Source organism: Hibiscus syriacus, unplaced genomic scaffold (genome assembly GCF_006381635.1).
Source record: "Hibiscus syriacus cultivar Baekdansim isolate YM2019G1 unplaced genomic scaffold, ASM638163v2 tig00110833_pilon, whole genome shotgun sequence".
Taxonomy (NCBI): Eukaryota; Viridiplantae; Streptophyta; class Magnoliopsida; order Malvales; family Malvaceae; genus Hibiscus; species Hibiscus syriacus.
Window position 1 is genome coordinate 1,650,159 of NW_024062884.1, and position 15,696 is coordinate 1,665,854.

General features: G+C 35.6%; 1 pseudogene; it reads left to right on the plus strand.

Annotated features, from left to right (window-relative positions):
* The first annotated feature begins 808 nt into the window (after nt 1–808).
* LOC120143083 lies at nt 809–14,517 on the plus strand (annotated as a pseudogene).
* The last annotated feature ends 1,179 nt before the right edge of the window (nt 14,518–15,696 follow it).

The following is a 15,696-nucleotide window of genomic DNA, read 5'->3' on the forward strand; positions in this document are numbered from 1 at the left end:
CAACTTTATGGAATGAAAAAAATGCAAATGTTTGACTTTGCTTTTTAACTAGTTTTAAGACCTCGCCCAAGTGTTAGTCTTAGGGTGTAATTATCTGTAACAACTAAAGATACAGTTAGTTTTAGTAGACTAGACAGCTAGATTTGATTTTGAGAGCACAACGATATATGGCTTTAAGGCATGGATTATACTATTTCTTAGTGCATTGATTTTAATGGGAGTTTCCTTCTGATGTGGATTGATTTCCAAAGCATTAACACAAGGAGGAAAGTTTTTGTACTCATCAGTTGACCTTGCTTTGAGGGATTCCTTTAAGAAGATTCTCACAACCAAAACCATGAATTTCACCAGCCAAGTAATTAGTATACAAATGGCAGTTTATTAGGGAAGCTGGCCAGCATGCTGACCTTAAAAGAAGGTCCTGGAGAAGGTGGGATTGGGCTACTAAGAGTGTTAAGGTTATTTACAATTGTTTTAATTAGAACAGTACATGTCAAGTGCGCTGGTCTGAATGCTAGGCATAAAGACGCTTTCTGAAATTTTTAATGCTAGATCCTGACAATACTAAGTCTTGCCAACATCGTTTTGTTGAAGATTGTGAAAAGCTGCTTCTTCTCTTGACTTGCTTCTGTTATACAGGGAGAACTGCTTTTTTTCTTTCTTTTTTCTGTAATGGTGATTTTTATTATGCGGTATTTTATTAGGCTTAAATTGGTGTATGAGTTGATTAACAAAGGATTTTATTCTTCTCTCTCTTTTTAATATTTTGTTTTGAACTGTAATCGAACTTTTCCTTGTATGATTTAATACCTATATTTCTGCAGTAAGATTTGTGCACTTCCAGACTGCTAAAGGTTGGATTCTGAAGTTGAGCTATACATTTTTTGCTTAAGGAAACAGTTATAGAGAAGAATTACCAGAAATGTCTAGCACTTCAAAAGTTCTGGATCCTTCATTTCAGGGAGTGGGTCAAAGACCGTATCCTTATATTGAAGGGTATAGCAGTTGTGAAGTTATGGATTTAATTATTTTCTCAAAATTTTTATTAATTTTTTTATAAGAAAAGAGACCTCGTTAAAAACCCCCTTCATAACCGTCGAGCTACATTAAGTAACCCAACAAACATTGGAAAGAGGAAAAGAGTGCCCAAAATTTTATTACTGAAATACAAAGTACACCAAACTTACAAACAAAAGATTACAATCCAACACCCTCAGACCTAAACACATCCCTCATTCAAGAAACACAACCTACTTAAGAATACAAGATACAAACCAACTATCCTATGCCTGCCTTAGCTAAGCTATCCGCTTCCCAATTAAAACATCTCTGAATATGCCTAATAATCACATTACGATCCCTCACACAATTAGCAATATCTTTAACTAGATGAGAGAACAGAAGCAGGACATGCGCCTGGATTCTTAATCCAATTCAAGGCATTAACAGAATCGTTTTCCAAGATTAACCGACCCTTAGCACCCCACTCAAAATCCATAAAAAGAGACAACCCAGCGAATGGTTTTCAACTCAGCTAAAATAGGAGAGCCTAGACCAGACGAAATCGAGAAAGATCCCAGTAACTTACAATTAGCATCACTAAGGAGACCACCAATACCACTGCTCTTCCAATCCCTACTAATAGCCCATCTGCATTAACTTTAAAAAAACCAGCAGGCGGGGGGCTCCAAGAGGACGAGGAGGAATTGCACTTCCTTGACCAGATGCAATAATCAGCTAAGGATAGATCCCAAAAAAGAGAATCCAGCTGAACAGAGGAATTAGATACCTTTGCTGAAAACCAAGCAGCCACCCTATATCTAGATAAGAAAAACAAAAAGAGTTTGATCTAACCTTCCTTTCTTAAAGACCAAATGATTCCGGCATTTCCATAATGACCTCATTACAGCCCCAGGGATATAATTCCAAATTTCAGAATTTGGAAGTAAATTCCCCCACGAGGACAGAAAATCCATAGGGTTATTAGGAAAAGCAGTAGATAAATTTCACAACCTCAAGAAGCGAACCCATAACCCTCACGCTACACTGCAAGAAAAGAACAGATGAGAAATAGTTTCAGCCTCTAAACCACACAATGGGCAAAGATTATCCTTGATCCCATTAACACCATGTCTGATGAGTTCTGTTTTCACAGCCAATTTTTGGTGAAGAACCTGCCAAAGAAATGCCTCCACTTTAGGAGGGGCTAATCCAATCCACACTAGCTTCGACCAAGACAAATCTGGTTCAGACAATCGAGACACTAATTTAATACATGATTTAACCGAGTAGGCACCATCCCCATTCCCTGTCCATAAACAGCAATCATCCACAACCGATCCGAGACTGACATTCCCCAACATCAACACTACCTCAATCCATTGATCAACTTCCCAGTCCAACAAATTCCTCCTCAATTGGACATCCCAACACCAGTCCCCCGAGTTAAAAAAACCAAACTCTGATATTAACCCATCCTTATTGCCACAGTTTCTTCTTAGCTTTCACAACGGAGTCCATCAAAGCTGAAGAAGACCCCTGCTGTAATGCTGTTTCAATTTCCGAAATAGACTTCTCTAAATTCAATAACATTTTCGGCACCTTCTGTTTTTTTTTTTGATAAAAGTTGGAGGTCTCATTAAAAAACCCCTTCATAATTGACCCTTTCCAACAGGTAAGGAGCAAATAGCGGAAGGAGGGAAAGAGTACCTCATTTTATCGATATAAAATTCATACAACAATAAACCCTCACATTACAATAGAGAAGACTATCCCCCAAAAATGCAAAAAACATCCTCACTAAAACTACCGAGTCACCCAATCCCTTCTTTAGCTAACTTATCGGCACCTTCTGTTTTGAAGGACCACAATCGATCACTAAGTTATTTGTCTAATTCCTTCTGGCTAAAATAATTATTAAATTTGTGTGTTTTTCCCCCCTGAGATGTGTGCTTACATTGCATACATGCCCACATAATTTTTCATGTAAAAGCTGTTGCACTTGACATTTTGTAGCGGGACTGAAATCTGGCGTATTGAGAATTTTCAGCCAGTTCCTTTACCAAAGTCGGACTATGGAAAATTCTACATGGGGGATTCTTATATTGTCTTACAGGTGCAGACTCTATTTCTCTCTCAGTTGCTCTTTCTTTAGATGCTTAACTCTCTCAATTCTTTTCCAGGACAAATCATTAAGGTGAATTACTACATCTTTTTTTATTTTGATCTCATTTGGTATTTTATATGTTTTTTTACAGACAACGCCTAGCAAGGCAGGTTCATATCTGTATGACATACACTTCTGGATTGGTAAAGATACTAGTCAGGTGTGCTTTTGCTTCTTCGAATTTTACTTAACTTGTTGAGGATTTAAACATTCTTCCAAATGATCTAAAACATCATTTGAGAACATGTTGTCACATGCAGGATGAGGCTGGAACAGCTGCTATAAAAACTGTTGAGCTAGATGCAGTACTAGGAGGGCGTGCTGTACAGCACAGGGAACTTCAAGGGCTTGAATCTGACAAATTTTTGTCGTATTTTAGACCTTGCATTATGCCATTGGAAGGTGGTATTGCTTCTGGATTTAAGAAGCCAGAAGAAGAAGAGTTTGAAACACGGTTCTATGTCTGTAGAGGGAAGCGTGTTGTCAGATTGAAGCAGGTATCTGAGCTCTTTGCATAAGCTTGATTAGTCTGGATGGAATGAAGCAAGAGTAAAAAGTTACATAAAGTACTTATAAATTATTTAATATGGGATTATTGTGGGATAGGGAAATATCATTTTGTATCATGCTCTTTGCAGGTTCCTTTTGCCCGTTCTTCACTGAATCATGATGATGTATTTATCCTGGATACTCAGAATAAGATTTATCAATTCAATGGTGCAAACTCTAACATTCAAGAAAGGGCAAAAGCATTGGAAATTATTCAGTTTCTGAAGGAAAAGTATCATGAGGGAACATGCGATGTTGCAATTGTGGGTAAGTGTGTATGCATTTACAGTATCAATGATGTTTATCGAGCTTTTCTACTTCTGTACAAGTATTGATTTAATTGCTCAAGCTTTCTACTTCCCTACAAGTATTAATTTAATTGCGGTCTAGGTTTGTTTATTTTACTATGTCTGAGACTTGGACTTTTTCTATCTACACTTATATATGCATTTTAATATAAACAATCACCCTTCCAGATGATGGTAAATTGGACACGGAGTCTGATTCTGGTGAGTTCTGGGTCCTTTTTGGTGGTTTTGCTCCAATCGGCAAGAAGGTTGTCAGTGAAGATGATGTTATTCCTGAGAGTACTACTGCTAAACTTTTCAGGTATTTGTATCTTCTTTTTCTTTCCTTTTTTTCCCCTAAAAGTGGCAAAATGAAGTTTCAGGTGCATCTACAATTTTTCTTGAGTTAGATACAAATACTTAATATTTTATTTATAAGTTCGTATTAGTGTTTCAGTTTATTAGTGATTGCGACCTGATTAATAAGCTTTTAGCCCCCGACATCTTTCCCAAATGAATCGTTTGGTAAAATTAAGCATCTGTGTTAATGCACCGGTCATGGGTCTGGAAGATTGAAACAGCACTCATAAGTTTTTTCCCCCTTTGCTTCAAGCGCACATCAAAGGCTCTTTTTATGTACTGAAATAACTTGTTTTTATTATGATTTCAAGAATTCCAATATTCCACATATTTCTTGCACTGTAAAGACTCTGAAACTGTCTTCTATGATTTCTAGTTCTAAAACATGTTCTTTTGGTTTACCCTATTTGTTTTTTGTGGTATTGGAATTATTGTTAGTTTTCTTTACAGTGCAAGAAATCTAAAATCAAATACTTTAACGTGTTATCAAGAATGTTATGACTAGTTCTGAATCCACAAGGCAGCACTATAAGGTTAGCATTGTCTAATTTGTGCTCTTTGTCAATCTCCTTTCCTTATCTGAAAGGGAAAGGAGAAAAACATAATAAAATAACGTATTTAGCTAATTTTATATTATTCGCCAGACAGCTTTAAAATATTCTTGTCACCTTTATAATGGGTAATCTAGATGAACTGAACTTTCTTTCATTGGATGCTTGCTTTGAGTTAGATCATTGATTTAGGGGCAAATTTAAGTGAGTCCTGATTGAAATCATTTTTAGTTTTTGATCCTACTGTTTCTAAAGTTGTGTCTCTATCAATTGATCATTTGGAATCACGGGCTCTTGTAGCATAACCGGGGGCGAGGTGAAGATTGTAGAAGGTGAACTATCAAAAGGACTATTGGAAAACAACAAATGCTATCTACTAGACTGCGGTGCTGAGGTTTTTGTTTGGGTTGGACGGGTGACACAAGTAGAGGACAGAAAAGCCTCCAGTCAAGTTGCTGAGGTAGAACTACAGGCATGTCATTGATTTATTCATGTATTTCAAGAAAGGTAATCCTCTTTCCCAACCTTTTATCTTCAGGACTTTATTGCTAGCCAGAATAGACCAAAAGCAACACGCATAACCCGGGTCATCCAAGGTTATGAAACAAATTCATTCAAGAGCCACTTTGATTCTTGGCCGGCAGGGTCTACTGCTCCTGGTGCTGAGGAAGGAAGAGGAAAAGTAGCAGGTTTGGATCACTTAATAAGCTACAAATAAAGCTATTACATTGTGTGGTTGACAATATTGTTTTTTTTTTAAGTTCTAGCTTTGCTGAAGCAACAAGGAATTGGTGTCAAGGGGACGAGCAAAAGTGCTCCTGTAAACGAAGAAGTTCCTCCTTTGCTTGAAGGCGGTGGAAAGATGGAGGTCGAGTTCATTTTTTGCGTTTTTGTTGGTTTTTGGCATTTGACTTGAACATACAGACTGTTGACATGAGTGTGGTTCCTTTTTTCTCTTTTTTCCAGGTATGGTGCATCAATGGCAGTGCCAAGACACCATTGCCAAAAGCGGATATTGGTAAATTCTATAGTGGAGACTGCTACATTGTGCTTTATACCTACCACTCAGGTGACAGGAAAGAAGATTACTTTCTTTGCTGTTGGATTGGAAAGGATAGCATTGAGGTAATTTGCATCATTCTTATCTTAGTTTGAAATAATGTTATTAGCATGCCCTTTTTTTTTTTATATAAGAATTTCAGGCCTCGTTAAAAACCCCCTTCTTGATTGTTGGAGCTAGTATTGTAGCTCCTTAATCAGCGGAAGGAGGAAAAGAGTGCCTAAGGATTTTATTGCACATATGAGATTACAAAAGATACAACTTTACAAACACCTATAACAGAACCGATGAACAAAAACAACCTAAAACCACCCATAAATAGCACCACTAGACCAGCCAATTCCTTCATTAGGTAAGACATCAACCTCTAAATTGGTTGTCCTATTAACCAAATCTAACAACACCTAATGCAAAACAAACCAACATTACAACCAAAAACTTGAAAAAAAACGCCTCTGAAAAAATGCCAAACAATTAAGTATCAATTGGAGGATCAAGTTCTAATGAGATATCGCAATCTTCGGGGACCCAAGAGTTAGGTTTGAAGGATGGATCAATTCATGCACCATAATCTGAATAAATTATTAGATAGTCATCCTTCACGATTCTCAACGAATCAGAGTCTTCAAAAACCATTAGAACTACATTTGCAGCAGCCCTCATTAGCGTGAAGCCAGCAAGTCCTTTGGCTTGAATTTGGTTAGCATGCCCTTTTTCATTCATCTTCTACTTTTTGCTCGCTATAAAACACTTTCCAATAACAATACTCACTAGAGTGCTGCCACAATGAGATCCTTGTTATTTCCTAAAAGAATGGTAGATATGCCCCCAATATTTGAGCCTCCCCCTGAGATGGAATTTAGAATATGCCTTCCAAATTTCACGCACATCATAAACTTTGATTGCTTCCTAAATTGGATTCTTAAGCTGCTCTATTCATTCCCTGGCATTCATAAGTATCATTAATTTTGGTAGCTTGCAAGTCCTGAAGCACCTCCAATTGTACTATTGATAGAGGATTGAATTTTGGTTGCACCTATTTGATTCTATAATTTTAAGATCAAGCTATGAAAATAGTGAATGCACACCACCATACACATATATAACAGTTCTATAGTACTTTCAGTTTAAGTCATGAATAATTTAGAACAACTATATCTGGTAATGATCTGTAAAATAATGAATTCTATGCAGATTCAGATTTCAACAATTGTTGCTGGAAACTTGTCAGTTTTAGCAAGTCCCAATCTGGATGGATCTTCAATAGGGAGAATTTCTTGATTGCACAAAGTAAACTAATTAGTGGCTGGGAATTAAGATTACTTGTAAAATTAAACAATCAAATGAAGCTAAATTGAAGAGACATAAAGCCCATACTTCTCATGCATGATTGCATTCTAAAATCTGACAATATCATAGCACTCGTGGTACCTTGAACATAAAATTAGAAGGTAAAAGGAAAACCTGACATCTGTGATAAGCAATTGAAAAATAAAAGTAACTTGAAAGCTGCTTTTTTCCCATTGATGGTAGTGCATTACTTGTTTTCATTGATGGTAGTGCATTACTTGTATTGCTTGTGATACTAATTGCACCTCATCGTTTTTGTTTCTTAAATATAATTTACTCTGCTAATTTCTTTGCAATAAGTTTCACCTTTATTTTCATTATTGATTTTTGCAAAGAAATTAGCAGAGTAAATTATATTGTGTATAGAAGGTGTTAATGTTCACTAATTGCACCTCATCGTTTTTGCAAAGAACATTAACAATGAAAACAAAGGGGATTTTTACTCTGCTAATTTACTCTGCCAAATCAAGTTTCACTAATTGTACCTCATCGTTTTTGTTTCTTAAATATAAGTTTCACTAATTGCACCTCATGCAGTGGTAACAATATCTACTTGATTTGGCTTGTTACTGCATTAAATCTAAATCCCCTTTGTTTCCATTGTTAATGTTTTTTGCATAGAAGGTGTTTGTGTGGTTACATGTCAACTTGATGGACTTCCTTGTGGTGGTCACTCACTACTCAAAAATTTATTTTATAAATAGTTTCTTATATTTCTTAATTCAGGAGGACCAGAAGATGGCTGCTCGACTGGCTAATACGATGTGTAACTCACTTAAGGGCAGGCCTGTTCAGGTAACATATTACCTTCAGCTGAGTACAATGATTCTAATGCTTGTATTTCTAATAGATGTTTATTGCAGGGTCGAGTCTTTGAAGGTAAAGAACCACCCCAATTCATTGCACTTTTTCAACCTATGGTGGTCCTTAAGGTATTCGATTTGACATCAAAGTTCTAGAATATCATTATCAATAATACCAATTGCTTTTGAATATTCGGTTTAGAATAGGAGGGTATTAACTAATTTACCCTGGTCGATTCCTATCTAGGGTGGTCTAAGCACTGGCTACAAAAAGAGTATAGCAGACAAAGGCTTGACTGACGAAACCTACACTGCAGATTGTGTTTCTCTATTTCGAATTTCAGGAGCCTCCGTGCACAATAATAAAACATTGCAAGTTGATGCGGTATGCATTGTTTGGTTATTTTGTAAGTTTTTGCATTTTAAATTTATGTTTGGTTGGTTTTGGGTTTCCAAGGAAGACTTATTTTTTCCTTAAACTTACATGCAAACCAGTTTAATTTTGTTTTGCATACAAGCATTCTTTAGACCCTAGCATATCCTGTTGCAACCATTGAGTACAGAATCTGTGTGCCTTTTTCTGTTTTCGCTGAGAAGTTGGTAATTTGAACTTTTGTTTGGTTGAAGAATTTGATTAAAAGTCTGGAAGTCAACTTGTAAATGATCCAATATATCTATGCTTTTAAAATATTCAAATTGCTAATCTTTTGAGGACTTATTGTTTTTAAGCACAAAAATATACTTGCGTAATTTTTTCGTTAATTAGTGCTGCAATTATCTGAAACTATACTGAAAAGGTATCATATGCTAGATACATACATATATATATATATATATATATTTTTTTTTTTTTTTCAGAAGTTAAGGATTAAAGTATTGTGAAAACTGAAAAGAACTTGTTACTACAAGTAGCCTTGTTGGACAAATGCTGGCCTGGAATGCTGAAAATATCAGATGAATATACATTGATTGAGAAGGTTAACTTTACAACTAAGAGTAGCAAACTACTTGATGTCAAATCAACTAGGACGCAGTATATAAAAGCCAAGTCTTTTCTCAAGGAGACTTAGTTAAGTACTCCTAACCTGGTTTAACTCAAGAAAAAAGAAACATTAAAGTTTTGGGAATTAGTTAAGTGCTTCTAACCTGGTTATGCATGTTGAAAGGCACATAAAACGACCAAAAATGCAATTTTCCTTCACTCTTATCATTTTACTAATAGTGACTGTGAGATGCAAGATACTTTTATTTGACATTAAATGTGTGGTGATGACAGTATTTCTGCAGTTTGTCCTCATGATGGTGCTGCATGATTACATATTCCTTTTGCATCCTGACAGCAACACCTCATTTTTGTAACTATTGTTCAGGTGGCAACATCTTTGAACTCAACTGATTGTTTCCTACTGCAATCTGGATCTTCAATGTTTACTTGGGATGGAAATCAAAGCACCTATGAGCAGCAGCAATTAGCTGAAAGAGTTGCTGAATTTTTGAAGGTTTACTATTTATAGATGCTTACTTTTTGACTTTATATTGGTACAGTCTAGCACATCTAAGTTCCAACTAGTTGTGTTTACCAATCTATAAATTAACTAATATATATGTGCGTGTGTGTGTACCTGTATACCCTGTATCAATAAAATAGTATGATTTAATTCTTGTATAATGATTATACTTCTTTTCTGTTGAGTGTTGCAGTTTTCATTTATTACAGTTCCAGCTAATTATACCTGTTTCTGCTTTTTGAGATCTAGTTGTTATGTGCTACAATTCTTTTCCTTTGAATCTCTTCTGAATACATAACAGGAAAAGATAAACTATACTGAAAATTGAGCATTGTGAGATGGCTGTCTTTAATCCTTGCAAAACTAATATTTTTTCTTCTGATTGAACCTCCTTAATAAAAAGTCAATAGCAGCACTGTCTAGCTCTTTCGAACAACTGCTTCCCCCATTTCAATCAATCTAATAATCTTCTTTTGCATTCAGCCTGGAGTTGCTCTCAAACATGCTAAAGAAGGAAAGGAGAGCTCTGCCTTCTGGTTTGCACTCGGGGGGAAACAAAGTTATACCAGCAAAAATGCAGCTACGGAGGTTGTGAGGGATCCCCACTTGTTCACCTTCTCTCTTCCCCGTTTATTAATGCAACTTTAACCATTCTAACTGTTCTTTGCATTTTGTCTGGTTCCCCATGGATGTCTCAGGAAGTTTGAGGTGAGCTTTTTAATTAATTGACAGTTGGTGGTACAGGTATTCAAGTGTCTTCCATATGTAAATCCACGTTCTGTTGTGCAGGTTGAAGAAGTTTACAATTTCTCTCAGGACGATCTCTGACAGAAGATATTTGATACTTGACACACATGCTGAAGTGTTTGTTTGGGTTGGCCAGTGTGCTGACCCCAAAGAAAAGCAAAATGCTTTCGAAATTGCCCAGGTATAAATAAAGCATTGGTTCCTCATTGTTTTATCCTTTCAAGATACCCGTTGTTCATTTTATAAGTTCTTTGCAGAAATACATAGACATGGCTGCATCTCTAGAAGGCTTGTCTTCACATGTTCCACTTTACAAAGTTACTGAAGGAAACGAACCCTGCTTGTTCACAACATTCTTCTCATGGGATCCCACCCAAGCTACTGTATGTGTGCCCATGACTGGTTTTTTACTTTATTCTTAAGTTATTGCCACTTCAATTAATGTTAGATCACTTTTATCTTCCTCAGCAACAAATATTGAGAATCTAAAATTTAAATTGAAATTGGAGTGCCCCAATGATGGAAAAGTAGGATAGTATGATGTATTAATGTTGGATGAAACCAGAGAGGGAGTCCAATGATTTAAGAACTTGCAATACAAGTCTTCCAAAATTAAGAAATTCTCATCTTCAGCATCATTATTATCCCATTGTTGTCCCTCATAGTGCAGCCCCCTGCACCCCACCCCCACCCCACCCCCCAAAAAAAGAAAAAGAAAAAAAAAAGAAAGAGTTATATTTCTACTCATAGTGGAAAAATTATGAAACACTATGTTCCTGACATGGTCCACCCTTCCTTTCATGTATGTTAAATTCAGCTGCGTCTGTTTGATATTTATGCTGTAGATGTTCTCTGTGGATGCAGGTGCAAGGAAACTCATTCCAGAAAAAGGTGGCATTACTCTTTGGGGCTAGCCATGCTGCAGAGGTAATTTTTTCTTTAATTCACATGACATGAAAATTTTCAATATAGGAAGTTTCTTTGTGTACATAGAAACTTGGATCAGAAAAAATTATGGTAGTCAATTTTAGCTTCTTGCAAGGAAAATAATTATTTTATATATATGAAGTTTTGATGGATTGGAAGCATGGATGAGATTGTGTTCTAACTTTTTTGTCTTTTCCAATACTTGAGGTTGCTAGAGATTTGAATGTTGTCATGGGAACTAAGATTCCAACATTCTGCCAATGGACCACATAGCTGTGTTATAATATTACACCTGTTTGTGCTGTTGAATATGTTTTCCTTTTGGCTTCCTGTTATAACCTTTATTCTTTCTTTAATGTGCTTATCCAATGTAGATGGTTGCCAACTAAACTCAGAAAGTGAATGTCTTTTACTTCTAATATGAATTTATGATATTACATATGTTATGGCTTGATGGAATTGAACTTTAGCACGGTTGCTGCTAAAGAGGAGCCTTTGATCCTTTTGGATAATAATTCAAATCGGTAAATTAGGAAATGATATTAGATCTTATGTGAAGATGAAAATGCCTCTCTCTCTCTCTCAAAACAATGATGCTCATGAACTAAACTCGTTCCCTGACTGATGATTTCCATGCTGTCGAGACAACAAGCCCAATGGGAACCAAGGGGGTCACACACAAAGGGCTTCAGCTTTAGCAGCCTTGTCCTCTGCATTTAATCCTTCTTCTGCCAAATCAACCCCTTCGGTAATAAGCTGCTTATGGCACTAACTTTTTCTAACTCTCTCTCTCTCTCTGTATATATACCTACATATATGTATATATGTACATATATTTAGTTTTGACTATATGTACTATAGAATCTCAATTAATAAAGCTGAAAAGTAGGTCGTAAGCTGAACCTGTTGCACTCCCTTGTAACCAAATTATTTGGGCTTTTTAGGGCAATCGATTATTATGTTTGGTTCTTTAGTGGTTTGATGCTGCGAGGTGTTAAAACTACTATAAACTGACCTAATGAGTTTTCCCTAAAAGTTTGGAAGGGGTTTATAGAACATGAAGATCAATGTCTTACAAGATTACATGTTGGTTTTATTTACTTTGAGATATACGCTACTGCACAGAAGGTAGTCTTTATGACAGCTTATCACAATTGTGAGCCCTAGCTATTCCAATTTCTGCCTCCTTTGTCCTTTGACATGCATTTGTAGCTGCTGCCTAAACCAGTTGGCATTAGTTTTTCACTGCAAAAATAAACCATTATGAATCATCCCTTATCCAAGTTATACTGCAATTTTCATCTTATGGAAAAAATTATTTGCTGTAATGTGATTTCAATTATTACTTATTTTGCTAACGATCCTTTGCCTCTGTTCAAAGTTTTACTCCATCCCTGAATTGGTCAAAAGGCTTAAGGTCCTTAACTGTCGAAGCATCTTTTCTTTGACCTTTTATCATAGATGCAATAGGTGTTGAAATTTGACAGGTTGGGGAATGATGAAACATCATAACTTCCTTATCATCTGGAAATTAGGACTTGGCAGTTACCATTCAAAGCAGAAAGAAAATCTTAAGATTCGATTAACGTTACCACCTTAGCAAGATGTTTACTGCATGGTTAAGACGAGGCTCAAATTTTAGACTATGATCGAGTGAAAGTACAATAATAATCTTCTTGGATCTTTTGAAAATTGTCAATTGTACTTTAGCCGCACGACCAAGTGGATCCAAGAAGGGTTCCAAACATGACGGCAAGCTGCTCTATATTTGTTTACTGAATATTTATGCATTCTGTTTTCTGGGATTAATGATTTTCATCCATGCTTGATTCTATAACTTGATCCAGAAAGGCAGAATGAAAAAAAGAAGTCATCCTTCTAAAAGTGGAAAATGGTGAAGTAGATTTCTTTTATGCTTTAGTTCTTTAATTTGCCCTGTTAGCTACTTGTTCTATTTTTTTGCAAAATTATATTTGTTTTCCCCATCTCCTTTTAATTTAATTTATAATGCATTTCGTTTCCCCTTATTTAGTGGGCTAAATGTTAGTAATGCTTGTTTTCATTAATAATGTTTGTTTCAACTTAAGGCAGTTTGTTTGACCCTTTTGTATGTGTATGTTACTCGATGCAGTTTATTATTGTTTCCTTTTGCTTTAGTTTCCATTTCTGTCTATACACGTCATAATGTGTTGTTGCTTTTCATATTCTCGATCATACGTGAAGTTCTGTGTCTGTGTTATGAGAATTTGAGACACTCGCTTACGTTGCTTACGTGTCAAGCATTTGATATGTGCCGTTATGGCAGGCACAGGATCGAACCAACGGAAATCAAGGAGGATCTACACAAAGAGCTTCAGCTTTAGCTGCCTTATCATCTGCATTTAATCCATCATCTGCTACCAAAATCTCTACACCTAAACCTTCCAGCACTAGTCAGGGATCACAAAGAGCGGCAGCTGTAGCGGCTCTTTCTTCGGTTCTTACTGCTGAAAAGAAGAAACAGTCACCTGATGCATCCCCTGCAAAATCCACTAGCAGTACTCCTGCAGTAACCAGCCCACCTCGTAAGAACCCCCTTCTACTCTTTGGACATCGTCATCTAAAGACATGAACCGTTGTTTTCGGCTGATTCAAAAGAAGTTGCTAAATCTTCTTGCAGCTACTGATAAGTAAATTTGATCCATCTTTTCATATAATTCTGAAATGTTATCTAATGCATTCGGATTGAACAGCTGAAGCAAAGAGTGAAGTCGACCCTTCTGAAATAGAGGTTCCCGAAGCGAACGAGACTGGTGTGGTATCCGAAACCAATGGGGAGGATTCAGAACCAAAGAAAGAGAGTGAGCAGAATGAGAACGGAGTGGAAGCACCCCAAAGTACTTTCAGTTATGATCAACTGAAGGCCAAATCTGAAAATCCTGTAACTGGAATTGATTTCAAACGGAGAGAGGTTTGTCCCGCCGTTGACGTTTTTAAGTTCACTCTAACTTCTTCCAAATATAATAACATTCCCACTCTTTGATTTTTCAGGCTTATTTGTCAGATGAGGAGTTCAAGACGGTATTTGGGATGGAGAAAGCAGCATTTTATAAATTGCCAAAGTGGAAGCAAGACATGCTTAAAAAGAAGGTCGATTTATTCTAGAGAATGAATGCATACCATGCCCTTCATTTACATTCCAACTAGCAATGCTTCATCGAATCCGATATTCACTTCTCGAAAACTGTGGGTTCGTTAGTATACGATGCTTGGATTGCGTTATCTCGTTTGCCTTTTTTGATATAGTCGTGGTTAGTATCCGGTAGCGACGTTGGTTGAAAGAGTGATTTTTGTAGCTTCCACCCCTCCTCCTGGCGTCACTGGCTCTTGTAATGATCACATGGTAGTAGTTAAGGAGAGTTGACTTGGCAGGTCGACATTCTTTCATTTGGTTGTCATGTATCTCATATTTGTTGTGATTTTTATTTCCAGTTTGGTAAAGAAGGTTGGTGTATATGATTTGCATTTGTATGAATATATTTCATCCATGGTTTGGGATTGAGAATATTGTTTTATGTTTTCATAACCACCTTTATTTTTTTGGATAAATTACGTGTTTAGTACATAAACTATCAATTTTGATCTGTTTTAATACACTCGTTCAAAATTTAACATTAAGTTTTGAAAAAATTAAAAATTTAGGTACTAAAATGGATCAAAATTGATAGCTCGGGTATTAAATGTGTTAAAGTTTTTAATGACGGGTATTAAAATGAAATGAAAACAAACGTTGAGTATAGTTTTAAAAAATTTGAAAGTTTAAATACTAAAATGGATTAAAATTGATAATTTAGGTATTAAATATGTAATTTATTTATTTACATGGATTTTGAAGGAGGGATGTCATTTAACTGTTTTATTGGATGTTTTTTATTCTTGAATAACTGTTCTCAAGAAAATCAAACACTATTGGATTCTTTTACACATACCATGCATGATTTATATACGCAAAAGTCTAAAATGGTAGGGTAAATTTTGTATTTAGTATCTAAACTTTTAGGTTTAATTCGTTTTAGTATATAAACTTTCAAATTTTTTTAAAACTATATCTTTAGGTTTTGTTTCAGTACGTTGTCATTAAAAACTTAACGGGTGATTTGTATGTGACACCTTATTTTGTGTAAATTACATAATTTATTATTTAACTATCTTTTCACTCCTATTTTAGTTACTGAAGTTCAAATTTTTTAATTTAATTACTTAACTTTGAAAATACTCCAAATTTAATCACCCTAACTTTTAAATATTATTTTTATTTGTAGTTATATATTAATAAAATAAGAATGAAAAAATCATGTCACAAATTATTAATAAAATAAATTAGAGTCATTAAAGTATGAGTAATTTGA